Source organism: Taeniopygia guttata, chromosome 2 (assembly GCF_048771995.1).
Source record: "Taeniopygia guttata chromosome 2, bTaeGut7.mat, whole genome shotgun sequence".
Taxonomy (NCBI): Eukaryota; Metazoa; Chordata; class Aves; order Passeriformes; family Estrildidae; genus Taeniopygia; species Taeniopygia guttata.
The window spans coordinates 39,718,729-39,736,618 of record NC_133026.1 but is presented as its reverse complement, the minus strand read 5'-3'; the positions used below and the strand labels follow the sequence as shown (position 1 = coordinate 39,736,618).

The following is a 17,890-nucleotide window of genomic DNA, read 5'->3' as shown; positions in this document are numbered from 1 at the left end:
TGTGTTCTGGATCTCAAAAATCATGCTAAGTGGAAGGATGTGTAATTTCTTTCTTTTAGATAGGGTTATGAGTAAGTAATGAGCTAGTAAATCATATTTATTGCTAGCTGATCAGATTTCCAGTTTGCTTTTAGAAGCTCTCATTCTTCAGATTTTCTTACATTTTTAAGTAAAGGATGGCTAGCAGATGCTGGTGTGAATAACACCTTGTTGTACAAAGATTTATTTTCTGTTTCTGCTTATAACTTCACTTTTGGATGAAAAAATTAAAGTGTGTTTTATCCCCCTTGTAGTGCCTTTCACATCCATTATTACTTTCAACCACTGGAGAACTCTGGTTTGTCTAACTCCACCCTGCACAATTAGATAATGTCTCTATATTCCTCCCACTCCTGCTTCCACTTGTCATGTATTCTGTTTTGCATTTGAGCTCAGCCACAGGTTCCCTTTTCTTTCACACTGGTCCATTGTCAGACCTGTTTGAATTCCTGCATGTTGTCCTTAAAGGTCAGCCAGTACTCACAGGCTTTGCCTTCAACCTCTGTTGTGGTCTTCTGGGACATTCTGCCGAGCTGATCCCTGGACAAGGTGAAATCTGCTCTCCTGATCTGCCACGTTGCAACTACGTACTGGGTTGTGCACTGTATGCTGTAGTATTTGTCTTTTCTCCCTCTCTCAGGACTTTAAACTCCATGATTTCATGACTGCTGCAGCCAAGGCTGCTCTTGGCTTTCACATCTCTGTCTTCTTCTTCCTTGTTTTTGAGCAACAGGTCCAGCAGGGCATATTCATTAGTTTGGTCATTGATGACTTGCACCAAGAAGTAATTTTCAACAAATTCAAGAGAATTCCTGGAGTGCTTGTGTTTGGCTATACTCTACCAGCAGATACTAGTTGTTTTAGGCCCTGGAGTGTCTGCAGTCATGAAGTTTCCTTCAGCTCTCAAATGAAGGGTTTTGCTACGGCCCCTTCTTAATCAGGTGGTCTGTAGCAGGCACCTAATACAAAGTTGGACTGTTCTCTGATCCTTACCTATAGGGTCTATAAGTGCCTTGTCACTCATTCCAAGCAAAGCAGGGTGTGTTGCAGCCATCCCTTTGCATAGATTGAAACCCATGTTCCTTACCTTTCCAGGCTGTTTTTCCTAAAGAGCCTCTGACCTTCCATTGTAGCATGTCAGCCATGTGAGCTGTCCTACCATCACTCTAATTCCCATGAGCTTATAGCTCTGCAGAGGTGCTTGGACTAAGTCCTGTTACTTCCCATGCTGTGTAGAAGCACTTGAGCTGGGCTCACAGACAGGCCAGTTCCACGAGGGAAGTGTGTGAACCTCTTGACTTCTGTTCCCACATCTTCACTTCTCCTCAGAGTGCCAACCTTTCTCCACTATCCCTAGTTTAAAACCATACTCACAGACTTACTGTGCCTGGTGACACTTTTGACACCTTTTTTTAGATTGATGGATCCTTCTTCCTGGAAGAGGTTTCTGTGGTCATAATATAAAAGCTCTGCTAACAACCATATACTGACCCTCTGGATGCATCTAATCTGCCCTAAGCCTTTTGCTTCTCACTTGAAGAGACTGAGAAACACTGCATGGGCTTCCTTGCCCACAGTGCTTGGTAGTCACTCTTGATTTGTTCAGTAGTTGCATTTTGGAAGTGTCACTGGTGTCCATATGGATAAGCAGGAAAGTCCTATAGTTGGAAGACTGGATGAGCCAGTTGTTTGGCAAACAGCAGACCTCCTAGGACCTCCTGCTTATCTTATCTTCCCTGTTGTGCTGTGTGTTTATCTCATCCTGCAGCTCTTTCACCTGGCCTGCTCAGCAGCTCAAAGATAGCACACCCTCCCACAGGGTGAGGTGTGCCACTTGGATTCCCAGCAGTGAGCCAGGGAGGAGCAGCAGGGGCTTCCTGTGGGCCAGCATCTGGATGGTGACATCCTTCCTGTGCAGTTCTTGGAATTGGGATCTCTGATGTACCTTTGGCTGGTGTTGGAGACGTCACATTGCACAAACTTGAAAGGTATTTTGGGCCTTTTGTAACTTAGGGTGAGCTGCTGTGACATCTGTTGCCTGAGCCCTGGTAGATGGGTGTGCTGCGCCCAGGTTTATATTGTGAAACTATTACGCTACCATCCAGTTCTGTTCACAGTACAGATTTAAAATACGTATGTTCATGTGAATGCTTTGGTCTACCTGCAGCTGGTTTATGATGGGCATGTCACGTCAATATTACTTTAACTTCATTACTGTAAACTTGTAATGACTACTATTTCTTCAAGGCAAACATCCAGTAACAATAATCATTAAAGCTTTTAGTTGGGTAGTGCTGTTGCATTGGCCGATACTGCATAACTTCTCATGGCTTCTCAGCTTGGAGGGACCAAGCACAACAGATTTTCGTGCTCACGTTTTACCAGATCATGTGCCTGTAATAATAGGTGTCTCTTTACTGTACCTGGAAATATTTAACAGCATTTAATAAATACCTCATTATGTAAAGTAGAGGCAGTTCTACCATACTGGAAATGTTTCAGTTTTTGAAAAACCTAACATTTTTTCTTTTTGTTTGTGATATCGGTAAACTTTGTTATAGGTGGAAACACAGTGGCTTCATTCTATATTCTAGGAATTACTTCCTCTCTGTCTCTTTTATAGAGGGATTTTAACTGAATAAGGCTACTGGTGCTTACAAGGGTGAGTACAAAACTAGAGGATCTTCTTTTCTAGTTGCTAATCAGCATGGTTAAAAGACGGTATACTGTGATATCTCTGACTAAATCTGAAGTCAAAGGACTGATAGCATAGCATTCTAAGCAACAAGGTAGGATTATTTAGACTTACTGATTTATTGCTTCTTCATTTCTATTAAAGGAAAAAAGCTATTGGAAAGATTGTATTTAAACTTACTGCTTGTTTTAGGCTACTGATTTTTGGAACTTTTTTCCCCTTTGCCTTCTACAGCACTATTGTGAAGATATAATATTATGTAAGCACATGCATTTCTTTAACATGTCAAACATATTTCTAAACAGACTGTGTTCGAAAAAGGAAATGAGGAACTTCTTACTGAATAGCCACAGTTGGTGTTCCTGTTAGTGGTAAATTCTCTTTTTTTTTTTTGTCAAATGGCTACACCCTACCAGACATGAATTTTAAAACTGTTTATATAAAAACAAACAGATAGCATCTGATGATTGTTATGACTCATTTAAGGAAGTGATAAAACCCAAGAGTAGCAGGGATCCTTTCCTTTTTGAGCTTGTTTTTTTTCTAAATTAACTTTGCTGTGCTTGCGAGCAGTTGAGAGGTATAAAAAAGGAAATTAATAAAGCAGATATTTATAATTAGTATTTGAATTTGAGTTGCAGATATATATTGATTCAGCTTATAAACTAAGTTTACAAAACCAGCTTTAATTTGAGATTGCAATTACAAGTAATTTGATTAAAGCTATTGTAACTGATTTTTCTGGAAATCCTTGAGTTTTTCAAACTGCTGATACATGTCAGAAAAAGACAACCTTTTCTTTTGCTTGTTGGCATCAGTGTTGCCATTCATTACCTGCTTTAATTGCTATTGCCATAAAAAATGCTTGCAATTGCTTTGCATGTTTTCGGAAACATAACCAGAGGGTTTTTTTCAGCATATCATGTAGTGTATTTTGCTAGATCAACTTTGACTGCTTTTACTGAAATATGTAAATGTACATGGTTCTGTATGTTGTAAGAATAAGCATTTTTGAGCCTTGTTTTATACACAAATATTTTAGGTAGAGCTTCAGATGAAGATCAGTTTATTGAGAAGTTGAGAGTATTTTTCCTGAAGGTCAGTGGAATGAAGATTTATTTTTAAGCTAAGTAAAATGATAAATTTGAGCCTTTAGAGCAGGGCACACATAAAAAGGTTAAAAGTCTGATCACCAGGATAGAGAAAAAATTAAATAGGGGTAGGATGCTAAGTTTTTAATGGAACAGCTGTCCACCAAATTATTTTGACACTCTAGGAAACCTTATTTGTCAAACAACATTTTGTTTGATGTGATTAAATATACTTAAGTTAGTCAATTTATGGACAGAAATAAATTCCAATTATTTATAACTTTTGCATAGTGCAGATGGGCTTAGTAGGTAGCCTGTTGGCTTATACTTGAGGAAGAAGATGGCCATATTCTATTGAGTGAAGCCAAAAAATGTTAGTATGGGGCTTTAATTCTTGACCATGACTAAGTTGCCTTTGCTATAAAGATATAAATGAAGGGCAAAATATAAATAGGGGTCTGAGGAAATTTTATATGCTCAAGGTCAAAGAATATGCCTACTGTTTGCATTCTGTGCTTTGCATTGACAGAAGGTTTTGAAAAGCCAGGCAAACAAGAAAGTTAAGTGTGCTTTTCTCATTGGTGATGGGGACAACTTACTGTAAGCCATTTGGTATATGTGATTTTAGCTAGTCCTAATACAGAAATAACTTGAAATATGCTGCTTTGTTAAATAAGATAATGAATTTCTCCCTGTCACATTCAGTGAATTGGTCTATGACTGGATATTTACCGTATTTGCATTTATGGTAGCACAGGCTGATGATTATAAGCTTCGGATCCTGGAGGCAATGTGAGCATTTGCATGTAAAAACAGTCCTCAAGCCAAGTCTACTCCCTAATCCACATACATCTACTTTATAACCGAGTTTCTCTGAGAGAGGGGTGAAAGGGTCAGTCTCACTTTGAAAACGATATTGGGGGTTGATATATTAACAAATAATTAACTTCCGCTTTCTGATAAAAGGCATATTTTGTCTCTGGCTGTTCTTGGAAGAAATGTATAATGCTCGAAGACCATTGTTTAGATAATAACTTTTCAAACTGCTAAAGTTGTAGTCTTGTCGCTCTAAGAGGTTGCTGCAGAATACTCTTGAGTTGAAATTGCTGCTGGTACATATTCTGAGTAAAGTTACAAGTGTCCACTTCCAGGTGCTGAGGGAGGTTGTAGCAAGAGTTCAAATTTGGTGACACTGAGAGCACCAGGAACCTATGAAAATGTGTATCTGTTTTCAGAAATGGCTTCTAGAGATTGGTGGTAGTATTTCCAAATTGTTTTAGAGGCTGCAGAGGTGGCAAGACCTGGGGATAGGCATGGGCAGTGGCAGTACAGGTGTCAGGTGCTGTGGAAGCTGTTGAGAGCCCAAGGAGGCTGTGGCTGGGGAGTTGAGTAGTTCTGGAAGTGACAGAAAGGGAATCTGTATTTGTATGCATGCTTGTTTCTGGAAATAAAATACAAGTGTACAACATCCTTGAATTTCTAGTGAAGAGTAAAGAAATACATCCTCCCAAGATGGCGTGTTCGCTTCTGTCTTGTAGCTTGCATTACTGCTGTAGTCAAGCTCAGAGGATCAATTGCAAGTAAGACTGTAAACAGATTTATGTATTATTGCCGCTTAATGATACGGACAACCTGTTTCCAGCTTCAGTTGTACTATGGTGTAAAACAGGCTCTCGGGTGAAGATAAAAAAATTTCCTTCCTGTCTTGAGGGTTGCTAAAAAAAATCCAAGTTCCATGAATGTATACAATATGCAGTACAATTTAATGAAAGCTGAACAATGACTCTGGTGGTTAACAGATTGTTTGCGTATGTATGTATTTATCTTTAAGGTGTACTATAATTAGATGGAAGAAGTTATGTATTGTTAGAGAAAAGAATGGAAATGACCTTAATTTGAAGATCTGGCCTCCTGTAGAGCTCTACAACAAAATACTGTAGTGCAAATCTAACATGTCACTAATAAATCCTTAATAAATATTTTTAAGTCCAGTAGTATTCCTGAAGTCAAGTATCAGATAGAAAAGAGGAGAATAATATGGGAACTGCTTTAAATGTCTTCTTGTTTACATAGGAATCATTAAGGTAACGGTCAAGAAAGTGGCTTATTGTGAGAGGTGAAGTGGGGCAAAGCAGAGCTTGGTGGCATCCTTCTGTAGGTTCTGTGGTCAAGGTAATTCTTGAAAGTTCCAGTGAAAATTAATGTGTAACAGCAAGCAGGAGAGATACTTTTTTAGGTGTTTTGGCAAGGCTGTAGGCTTGTCAAAAGGCTCTCCCTTTCCCCCTTCATTGTGGTTTATTATTTTGTATCCAGTGATTTTAATTGTTAAAGTGAGGTTTGCCTGGCTTCTATCCTTAACCTCATCTGTTCATGATTGGTCAAAGGTTGGTTTCTATAATCTTGGAGGCTTTTTCCAACTTAATTGATTCTGTATTGACGGATGGCCTTGAAGGAACTGGATTGTCACTGAGTGTCCTCTTCTGTGTGAGCAGTGAGTCTGTGATATTGAAGGATTCCCACAGGATGTTTTCTGTATCTAAATGTGCTTTGTGACTGAAAAATTGATGTGCTTACTCCACATACCTGCAAAATTGACAGTGACTTATACCGCAGCATAGAGAGAAATTTTCTTGGTGCCTGTAGACCAGTGCTTCTCAGTTAAAGTGAGAAGGAGGCATTTGCAACTCATTTGCCTTTCTGTCATGTATGACTGAAACTGACTTGCTTTTAAGTAGTAACATTGCCCTTCCTCGTGTTACTGGGCTACTATCTCTCAACTTTGGCATGAGTTGCTAAGCTTCAAGTGAAGTGTGCTCTAGGCAGAGACCCACAGCAGCTTTCCAGTGTATTAATTCTAGGCAGATAGTAATAAAAGCTGAAATGTAAATGTGCCCTGTATGTGACTACATTCTTTTGTTGATTCTCTCTGCCGTGTGCTGTTCACATTACTGAAGAAAGTGCTTCTAAACCCCTAGGCTCTGAGAAGGCAGCTTTGTTAGAAGTATCAGAAATTGAAGAACCTATAATTAGAACCCTGTTTTTTCATAGTGATCATGCTCTGGGACAGGTATGAGCAATGATCTCCTAATTTTACACCACTGGTGGGGACAAAAAGTTTCAAAACAAGTTACATGCTTTATATTCTATATGACAAAAGGGCCAATAATCCTATATCAATCCAAGTCAATCCAAGTAATAGAAAATCTAAACCTGAAAACTGTTGGTTAGAAGTGAAGCAACAAGACTCTCTAAGTGAGCCCATGAAAAAGAAGCAGAGCTCTTGGGGCAGTTGATGAGTGATGAGGAAGCTGATCTCTGTTAAGTGAACTCTACTAATTATGTAAGTTAATGTGTTAAACTTACTTGTATCAGGTAGTTTGACAGAAGTCTTATTAATGAGAACAGTGGTTTATATCAAAGTTTTTCAGAGACTAGATGTACTGAAACAGCTGGAATTGGTTTAAACTGGATAATTGGATGTGGCCCTGTTAACGATATTCTGAAACTCTCGCCTGAGAGCAATCAAGTCTTCTTTTCACCCTAGAAAGTGCTATAGTATACACACCTACACACAACACTGAAGCTGAGGATTGAGCAATTTGTCTTCCTTGGCAGCTGAGGGCTAAGTGAGGTTTCTGGTTTAAAATACTTACTGTAGACTTTCTTTCTGTGTAACTCTGTTACTGTAATAGAGAAAGCCTGTAATTCATGGCCTGCTCACTTTGCAAAGTAGTGGTGCCTGATTGTCAAGACAGTGTAGTGTGGGTGAGTTACGTTCATGCCTTCATGGATCATGTATTAGTAATATCCTTTTGTAAGTAGCCCCCCTTCAGTGGCTTCCTAATTTACAATAGTTAAAATTTTCCTCTGTGGTTTCATAAATTTCCAGTAAAAGCAACTTAAGCAGAGAGTTTTAAGTTTTGTGTTGTGACTTTATTGCTGTTTGTTCATAAAATCTTGGTGAAGAGGTTAGTGTTAGAAAGATTGTGTTTATGTTGATACTTAAGAATTAATACCAAATATTCAGGATGTTCCACTTCAGTAGTGTAAGCACTGATGTCTCTCTTTTAGAACAATAGAAATCATAGAGTCATTTAAGTTGCAAAGAACCTTTGAGATCTTCGAATCCAGCTGTGTTTGTGCTTTATTAATACACATCGACAGTTCTATTGGTAACATTAGTAGAAAAGAGTTCAGTCAAGTTAATTTGTAACACCTGGAAAATAATGAATGGTTAACTGAAAGAATATGGGAGTTTTTGGAAAAGCTTAGTTATGGAATGTAATGCTGCTTTAAAGTATCAGTAAGTACATAGAGGTAAAAAAAATATTATTTTAAAAAAAGGGTAATTTTAGGAAATCCTTAGTGAGTGCTCTTCCATCACCCTCTTCCTCCATCCTCTTTATAAAGTGTTAGGCTGTGAATGTGGCTAATGACATCTCTCAAAACTGCATGGATATCCTTGTCTCCTAATGCTGCTAAAAGGACTTTTAGAAATGTGGGGCTATCTTGCATATACAAATTAACACCCAGAGTAGAAGTGAAACGTGCTGACACATTGGTTCCAAAAGTCTAAATTGTGGTGTAGTTCCCTATTGTGCAGTGTGTCCAGAGTGCTTCTGTTTAGGAGAGCAGGCATGTTTATGAATGTGTGTAAGTTGCTAATAACATTTTATCATGTGTTACTGAAAATCCAAAGTTACATCCATTATGGAATGAGTCAAAAGTAGAAACAAGCTTCAAATATGTAAAGCAAACTTTTCTTTGAGCTGCTTTGTTTAGTTTCCTAAACAGTAAGGGTAAAGAAGCATTGCAGCCTTTTCAGCTGCTTTTTGTTTAACATAATTTTCTTGGCATTTGAGTATGCAGCTTCATAAATTTCTTCAGTAAAAAAGACTCTAAGAACTGCAAGAATGGAAAGAGTGATGGATGGTCTCTGTACTACCGTACAATATTTTCCTGTCTGAGGCTGTCAGAATGCCATGTTTTTTTCCCAATGTATGACTACATTTCAGAGGTTTTTAAGCATTATGACCTCATTTGTCTGCAAAAGGTTCTCTTCCCTTGTGTATCTAAATCACTTGTTCATGAATGAAAATTTAGAGTCAATAGCAGGATCAGAGTGTGCAAGAGATTTTTGAAGTGGACTGCTTTCAGGTTCCCCCTAGTGTCCTGGTATGGATGTTGTAATTCTAAAGTGAACTTCCTTTAGTGGAAGAGCTTCCTTTTTGGCACAGTTCTGTTCCAGTGAGAAAAGGGCATCTTATGCTTTCTTTGAATTCCTGTCAATGCACAGGGCCGTCAGACAGCATAAAAACCTTTTAATAGACAGTTGGCCTGGTTATAAGTATTTTGAAATAGCAATTTATTTGTCTCATTATCCTTGAATATTTTTCCTTTATATACTTTAAAAAAACCCACCAAAACCTCACAAAACAATGCTTCTACTAGTGTTGATTTCGATAACCAAAGATGAAAGTGTTTCCAATTGAAAAGTCGGGTCCTTTTGGAAACCTCAGTTTTTAAGTGTGTAAAACATTGTTAAAATCAGACATGAAATTTTTACTTCTATTTAAATAAATTATATCTCAGACAAAAGCTCTGAAATTGATGTTAAGATAACCAAAAGCTATGATGTTGTGCTGCCTCAAATATCAAAGTGTATTCAAATGTCAATTAAAATGTACTGTTTGCTGCCAAAGTTGAATGTCTTACTGTGATTCAGATATGATCTCATTTGATTAAGATTAGAGTGCAGTAGAAACCAGTTTGATTGTTTTCTACAAGGGAAATTTTTACAACTTGCTGTTGGTGATACTTTTCCAACCTGGTTTACAGGCAGCTGATTTTCTCTATGAAGAAATATGAGAATAAATCCAAATTATTTAGTGGATAGGTTGCTTTCTTTGTGTGTGCCCAGACTTAAGTAACACTGGGAAAAGGAACTTTATCATTAGAAACATGGGCAGTTCCTAGAGGACAAGTAATTTCAAATTTTTCCTATTTAACTATTTCTGTACATGTTACTTTTGAGACTAGGTGAGAAAATTTCAATAAAGCTGCTCTTAACTGTTATTTCTCATGTACCTCATATTTTTTTTTTTTTCAAAGTCTCTTCTGTATCAGTTTGAGGTGGAACAGTCTTTTGGAATTATGGAATGATGAAAGCTGTGTTTGATTGCCAAAAGCCACCATGTAAAGATGTTTTTCCCTCCCAGAAAAACCCAGTTAAACATTTAAAGTTGTATTAATGCATGTGTAATTAAGGTATCTGATTGCAGAAATTTATTTGCTATCATAACACATCTCCGGGGCGGTTAGTGGTGTTGTTCATATTTTATATGCCACAGTAAAAGGAACTGTTGGATTCTGTGAAGGTGCCTTCTCTACAAATTTCATAGTATTGGAAAGAAATACGTGTTCTGGAAGCTTGGTTTCTAAATAATGAGAAACATAATGCAATTTTCTTTACTTTCTCTTTTTCTCCTTATCTGATATGTGTAGAAAATTAATTTAGTTGCCAGATACAATTGCCATTGACTAGAAAAACTCTTGCATTCTTTTCAGCATTTAAAAATTCCCTGTTAGCTATGAAATCCTGAATTAAAAATGTTAAGATAAAGTTCTTGTAGCCACTGGGTGTAGCATATTTGATTCATATTGCTGGAAGGTCTTTTGCTTAGATCTCCAGTCTGCATGATGTATTTTAGATATTTGTCTTAATGTTCAGTTTACTGTGCATTTGGCTTGGTATTTTATTTTTTTATCTGTTAATGGTATCAATTATGTTTGTAAGGACATCTTCAAGCTGTTTCAAGTTCAGGCAGATAGTTCAGGAGGAGACTTTATGTCTAGGGCAATGACTTTGATTTATTGATGCCAGCTTTAGAGTTCTAGGGCTGGTCAGAACTGCTGTGGTTGCATCGCAAGAAGTATGGGTGGTGTAAGTTTATTCTGCATGTTCAAAGTTGACTTACAATAAAATCATGGCAGCAGATTTTTTATGGGTAGACTTTATGCAAGGCCAGATAATTAACTTTTGGAAGACAGATGATGTGAAAGCCAAAAGCCTGTCTAAGTTCTTTGTTGTACATGCTCCAATTTTGCTTAAAATTATTGTCTCAAATAAATTGTCTTTCCTTGAACATGTATTTGTGCTACTGGATGGTAGTGTACAGATTAAGGTGCATGAAAATGTGGGGTATGGCTGTATTAGAAAGATGGGTAACTTCTGTTGTTGATTTTAAAATAATGAAAAATGCCTTTTCAGAGAGCAGTCTTTTTAATAGTTCTTGGCTGGTTAGAACTCCCATGGAAACCATGCTAATGCTCTCTGAAGCAGAGAATTCAAAGTGTTTAAGCAAATGAAGAGGATCTGATCTGCCTGCCAGGTGTTGGATGCTGTCAACTTTTTTAAGTAGCCCCTCAAGTAATAAATTTACAATAGGAGTCCTACAGCAATTTTTTTTTTCTTTTTGCAAGAGAAATGTGTGTCTTCTTAAAAGTACTTTGTTGTTTTTTATGTGGTTATTGCCAAAACAAAAACCAAAAAAATACTAAAATCAGTATCAGTAGTTGTACTCAAGATAAAAAATGAAATGGCTACAAGATAGGCTTGTGTTTTTTTTTTTTTGGCTGGTTTTAGATCTCTAGATCAGTTTTGCTTTGCATTTTGTCAGCTGAACTTTCCTGTAAAATAAGCACCATGTAGAGTGGCATGTATGAGTCAGTTGTGTCAGAATCAACACCTTACTTTTAAACTGACTTCTCAAAAAACCTGCTAGTTGGACATAGTGAAAGCATTACCTTTAATACATCAGAAAATCAGCTGCTTGCATTTTTAAAACAGAAAGAGCTTATTTGTATAGCTTTACAAGATATTAGGCAAGACAAATAAGAAACAGAAGTTTCAGTGGCCCTTCTGAAGGACCTTGGACTGACTCCTAGAAATTCAAGTTCTGAGAATTTTTTATCTAGCAATGTCTTTATTTCAGGCTTTTCAGACTTTTAAGATTGTTGTGCTTTAGAAATGCAAGAGGAAAATGGAAGAAATTTTGGCAACAAATGTGTCTTAAAAGATGGCTTCATGGTAAGGGTGAGCTGGACTAGCTAGTTCCTGATTTCTGAAAGGGAAAAATGACATTCCCACTACATCCTTTCTCCTTTCCCATAAGCTGATTCAATTTATGAAGCCATTGAAAAACTCAAAACAAAAAAACACTCTACAAGCTGAAAAAAGACTTGTCAGTTTTAGTTTCCTGAAATGAATGTTAGGTGAATTAGATGTTCATTCTGTAATTAGAATTGAGTCAAAAATGGTCTGGGTTGGAAGGCAGAGTCTTCTTGTTCCAGCACCCCTAGTGTGGAAAGGGACCTTCAACTAGACCATGTTGCTCAGAACTCCATCCAACGTGGAGTTAAACACTTTCAGGGGTGGACAGCTACAGCTTCTCTGGAAATCTTGTTCCAGTACCTCACCACCTGACAGTAAAGAATTTCTTCCTGATATTTAATGTGAATCTACTCTTTTTCCATTTGAAGTGCAAGAGACTTTTCTCTCAGCCTTTCCTCCAGGGAATAGTGCTCCATACCTCTAATTATCTTGTTGGGTCTCCTCTGGACTCTGTCCAGCAAGTCCATGTCTTTCCTGTGTTGGGAACCAGGTGGAGTCTCACTGGAGTGGAGTCATGGAATCACCTCCCTAAAAGTACCAACTGCCCTGGCCGGGAGTTGAACCCCGGCCTCCTGCGTGGCAGGTGAGAATTCTACTACTGAAGCACCAATGCTGGTAATTATTATTTTTCCCCTGGCTCATTTTACACATTGTCTTAAAAAAAAAAAAAAAAAAATCAAAAACTTCTATTCCACAAACACACAGGCACTACCAACTTCTTTGATTTTTTCCCCTATAGACTTCTACTGAAGAACTTTGCTTTCACAATTGGGAGTTGCTTGTGCAGGTTCCCCTTGCCCAGTATTTTGTAGTAGCTTGAGTGCATAGTATCAGTGACTGAGGCCAGGCTGGCCTCATTTTTCATGCAATTGAACATTTTCTATTCACTTATAGTTGTCCACAGTTTCAAATTGACAGTAGCACAGAACTTTTGGTTTCTTTTCAAGTGACAGTGTGTCATGCCTACTTTTCTGAAGTAACCGGAGTGATACTTGTAAAAGTTCATCCTGTGATGTTGCATACCACCAGCATTACCACGTCCTCTGGGATGTTTCCTGTGTATGCATGTGGCTGTGGCTAATGTGCCCTCTCAGCTTCTGCGTGACCCTTAGTCTGGAAGGCATTTTGTCAGTGTATGCAAGGGCAGGGAAAGAGCCTGGTGCCTGTGAGAGTGAAGAAAGGCAAAGGGGGCAGAGGTGGGAAAGCATCAGATCCAGCGTAAGGCAAAGATGTTGCATTGTCAAAATATGAGAAGAGTGGAAGGTGATGTGACTGGTACCTTGCCATTTCTCCAAGCTGCGATGTGAAGCTACAGCAGTGGAAGTGCGTGGCTCCACTACAGTCTTGAGTCAGACTTTGCTGGAGCTGCCCCATGGTCTTGCTCTACCTGCTCTGGGCTCATCATCTCCCTTGCCTGTGCCTCACCGGTGCTGAGTGGCACCCGAATTGAAGTAGCAAAATACCATCAGTGCCATTTTACTGCTGGCTCAGTTCCTTGATCTGGTATGTTGCAGGTTTGCATTATGGCCAGCACTAGCACAAAACAGGAATTGCAGCATTCTGGTACTGTCTGCCTTATTAATAAAATAAGTGTGGATTGCTAAAACTTTTTTTTTTTTTGGTAGGTGTGGATTTGTTGTGGTAGAGGCTTGCTACTACACTGGTGGCTGGTTGATATTCAGCATGTGTAACAGTGATAATAATCTGCCTGGCATTCATGCTACAAGGATTTCAAATACCTTAAAGTTCCTCAGCATAACTTTGGAGATGTGACTTGTGGACTTTTTATTTTGTGGACCTGAATCCTGTATGTTACAGCACTGAGCTAAAAATTTATGATGAAATGCTGCTGTAGTTCAGATTGCACGAGCAGACTGTATTTTCATCCTGCCTGGCTTCTTATTAACAAGAAATGTTGCGGGCCAGCAGAGTGCTGATTCCTCCTCCTGTATCAATTATCTATAGATATTGGAAACATTGGATTACCCTCCCACTATAACTTACTGAGTTTTGATTTGTAGGTAGTAATTTTTGTTCACCCTAAGAGTAAACATGTGGTGTTAATAAGTTATTACACAGACACTTGATTTGACTGGGATGCAGTTATATGAATAGAGAATTTAAGATATAGGGAAAGATAAAGGTGAAGAATTAAGCCTTCAATTCATGTGAATTTGTGAGATTCAGTATTTTGCTTTTCTGTGGTATGACTTGTAGGTGAATAATCATTCAAAAATTGCACCATTCGTGGAAAGAATTCATTTATTTATTAGCTGCTAATGGTTGATGGTCTTGTCAAGGAGATGTTCTGTTTGGGTGTAGTTTGATTTGGTCTATTTGAGCAACTTGCCCTAACTCAGTAATTGGATGATTTGACTTTTTTGTTGTTGTTGTTATTTTTTTTCTTTTGCTGTTTACCTCCTGAGGATCTGCTGTCAGGGAAGCCAGATCTTCTTGTGCAAGCACTTTAAATAATGTCAATATAAACAAGATAAAATTATCTGTCTCTTATTATGCTGCTTCATATCTGGACTCATCAGCTGTTCACAATGATGCCATCTATTCTAGGGAATTAATCTAGAGTTTAATATTTGGACACTGACCTGTTGGAGTGAATCCAGAGGAGGACCACCAAGTTGATCAGAGAGATGGAGCACATGTATGAGGAAGGACTGAGAGACTTTGGATTGTTCAGCCTGAAAATAGGAAGGCTTTGGACTGATCTAATTGTGGCCTTCCAGTACCTGAAAGGAGCCTACAGGAAAGATGGGACAAGACTATTTAAGAGAGGATGCAGTGACAGGCAAGGAGGAATAGGATCAAATGGAAAGAGAGTAAGTTTAAATTAGATGTGAGGGAGAACTGTCTACTGTGAGAGTGGTAGGCACTGCAACAGGGTACTTAGTGAAGTTGTGGATGCTCTATTCATGGAAGTGTTCAAGGCCAGGTTGGAGCTCTGAGCAACTCTGAGGGAGGTGTTCCTGCCCATGACAGGGAGATTGGAACTTGATGATGTTAAAGGTCCCTTTCCTGCTGAAACCACTCCCATAATTTAGAATATTTGTATAAGTGATTATAGAACAATTAAACATATGGCCTTGCTTAGGTTGCCTTAATAGTGTTGAAACAGCCCTGGTTTATAGTTCTTGTGAACCTGCACAGTGATCTAAGACTATTTTAGGATAAAGAAAAACTAAAATACCTCCCAAAAATGCTGCCAAAATGCCTGGAGATGAATTTAGCTAAAGGCAGTATGTTACAGTTGTAAAGTGAGCAGCTTTGAATTCCTTGGTGTCTCCCTACCATCCCTTCTCCTCATCCCCCCAGAAAAAAAGAAAAAACCAAAGAAGTCCCAGAAGTTAAAAAAACCCAACCTCCTGAAAACCCTATCAAATCAAATCACCCAACCCTCCCTAGCCTAGCTCAGTGGTATTTGCATACTGACCACATGCTGATACATTCTGCTGTAAGATCTTGGGGTTCTGTTGGAACATGGTGAATTTCATCCCTCTATACTGAGGGACAGTTTTCAGTCCTGGAACATGTCCTGGAAAACTTCACACACATCTTTTGTTTTTCTACGTCATCAGTGTATTTAGATCAGAATGTGGTGTGATTAATCAAGTAGTACATAGTACACTAGAGAACATAGTAATCTTGCTGTTAATGAGGGTTCAAGTTATAAATTTCAGTGGGATCTCTAGAGAGTAAGTATTCAGCTGTCCAAATGATGTGCAATTGTGTAATGTCAGGAGGGCTTAAACTAGTGATCTGCCTCGTGTTTGCTCTCAGCATCCTAGTGGCTTCTGACAGCTGTCCTGCAATGTACTTAGATACCCAAGACTCTGCTACTGGGGCAATACACCAGAGAATATCTGTACAGAATACATCTATCTTTTTTCTTCCTTTCTTTTTTTGGAAAAACCCAGTTCCATGTGTATGTGCTGATGCAAGCTGAAGCATGCTGTGCAGGTGTATGTCATGGGAACTAGGTGTTATATAGAAATTATATTCTGAAAAATACTTGTAGGCAGTAAGACTTTTGGATTTTATGGCTAGTTTTAATTCATTAAATGATGAGCCACTGCTGGCAAAGCTTTCCTCTTTGCTAAGACAGTAATGTTATTTTGAGGAATAGCCTATATTTAATTTCTTCATAAAAATAAACTCCTAGCAAGTTTTTTTAATATGACTTAGTAGGTTCCCCTTTGATAAGAAGCTGAACAAAACCATCTGTGGAGGTATTTGACATATGAACTTTAGACTGTGTGGTACAACTTAGTGCCTTCACCATCTTAATACCCTAGCACCTTGCCTCCTTCCTGAATTCCCCCATGGCCTGGGCCACCCTCAAATAAAATCTCTCCAAAATAAAGCCTCATTTGGAAGTATTGTCTTGCTTTTTTAATTTTTTTATTATTTCCTAAAGAGAGGTGCTTTGAGCTTGTTAGTTGCTGTCCTTTCAGCTGCATCAAGAAGGGTGGCAGTGGGCTGGGTTGGTTTTTTGGGATGCAATGTTAGAAAAGATAGTCATAGTATCAGAGACTAATTTGATTTGAAAGGGAAGCAGAGGGATCATCAACTCCAGTTCCCTGATCTGATTTGATCATAAAAGGAAGGGTTGATTTTGGACTTTGGATGCAACTCTTAGCACCCCACCTCCCCACTCCGCAAACCAGGATTATGAAGTATCAATAGATACAGAGTTTACAGGGCTCCATGTGTGGGTATGTCAGTATGGTGTCTCTGCAAGCAAATGAGCACTCTGTTTCCTTGTGCTCATATCTGACTGTGTCACATAGCAGCTGGGCTGGAGCTCATGTGGTAAATCCTGCTGAGAGCTCAGTCCTGCTTACTGCAGCTACTTTAAATGTCCTGCCATTTCGGAATGGCAGATTAAGCACAGCTCTGCCTGCTAGACACTCTGCAGACCATGCAGTAAGGCAGTTCACTGCCACTTCATAATGGACTGGCATCAGAATTGTATATCACTTGGGTAAAATTAAAAGTTTTTCAAAGATGTAAGAGCTCAAATGAGTATTTTGTTTTGGTCTAGATAAGTGGTACATACTCTTTTGGACCCAGCTTTCAAAAATATGCTTTTATAGACTGACATAAGGTCAAATAAGTGAAATTTGAAGGGGTATAAAAGTGAAAATGAAGAATGAATGTTGAAGGAAAACGTGTATGTTTCATGATAGCGACTTATGTTTCTTTTATTAAAATAAATGCCCTCATACACTTTTTAGAGATTTTTTTGCAGCATCAAACATACGGTTAAAATATTGCTCCAGCACAAATAGTTCTGCTCTGAGTTCTCACAGTGTTGTCACTGAATGTGTTCAAGGATGTGATAATTTTGAATATATTTGCCTACAGTTTGTTTTAGAATACTTCTGTAGTTAAACATGTTGAGACAATTGTAGTTTGAAGTTGCACTGCTGTTCTCCATTTGATGGGAAGCTTTTTCCTGGTATTTACTCTAAGGGAAGAGCAGACGTTTATCCACAAAGTGTTTTGGTATGGGACTTAAAAGACAAAAACTTCCATCTGTTTGGAAAAAACATGCTTGTCTTGCTTCTGAGTGGGTTTTTTTGTTTGTTTTGTTCCATGACTGAGTGACTGTTAACAAGGAATTGGCTGACTACAGACTATAAAGAAATTCAATAAGCTGCTTCAGAAAGTTTTTTTTTTTTTAAGTATTCAAACCAAACAAGTAATTTTTCCCAAACTTATAAAAATTAAAAATAAAAGAAATAAAATATGTGATTCCCACCCGTCTTATTCTATTCCTAAGGAATAGACAGCCTCTTTTCCCTTCACACACCCCCTCTCAACCTAAACGAAAATATTTTTACTTGTAGCAATTGAATTACTTGTAGTATGGATTTA

At 38.2% G+C, this 17,890-nt stretch overlaps 1 protein-coding gene and 1 pseudogene across 12 annotated transcripts in view; one reads left to right on the top strand and one right to left on the bottom strand.

Annotated features, from left to right (window-relative positions):
* SLC4A7 (solute carrier family 4 member 7) overlaps positions 1–17,890 on the top strand; it is a 92,993-nt gene that overhangs the window by 7,288 nt on the left and 67,815 nt on the right. Inside the window, exon 1 of one of the 12 annotated variants that reach the window (XM_072925734.1) lies at positions 2,618–2,701. The exons of the other annotated variants lie outside the window; for them this stretch is intronic. The gene's annotated coding sequence lies outside the window, so the exon portion shown is untranslated. Of the gene's footprint in view, positions 1–2,617; positions 2,702–17,890 lie in introns of those variants that run through there. 12 annotated transcript variants of the gene reach the window in all.
* On the bottom strand, positions 12,685–15,146 carry LOC101233578 (large ribosomal subunit protein uL15 pseudogene; annotated as a pseudogene).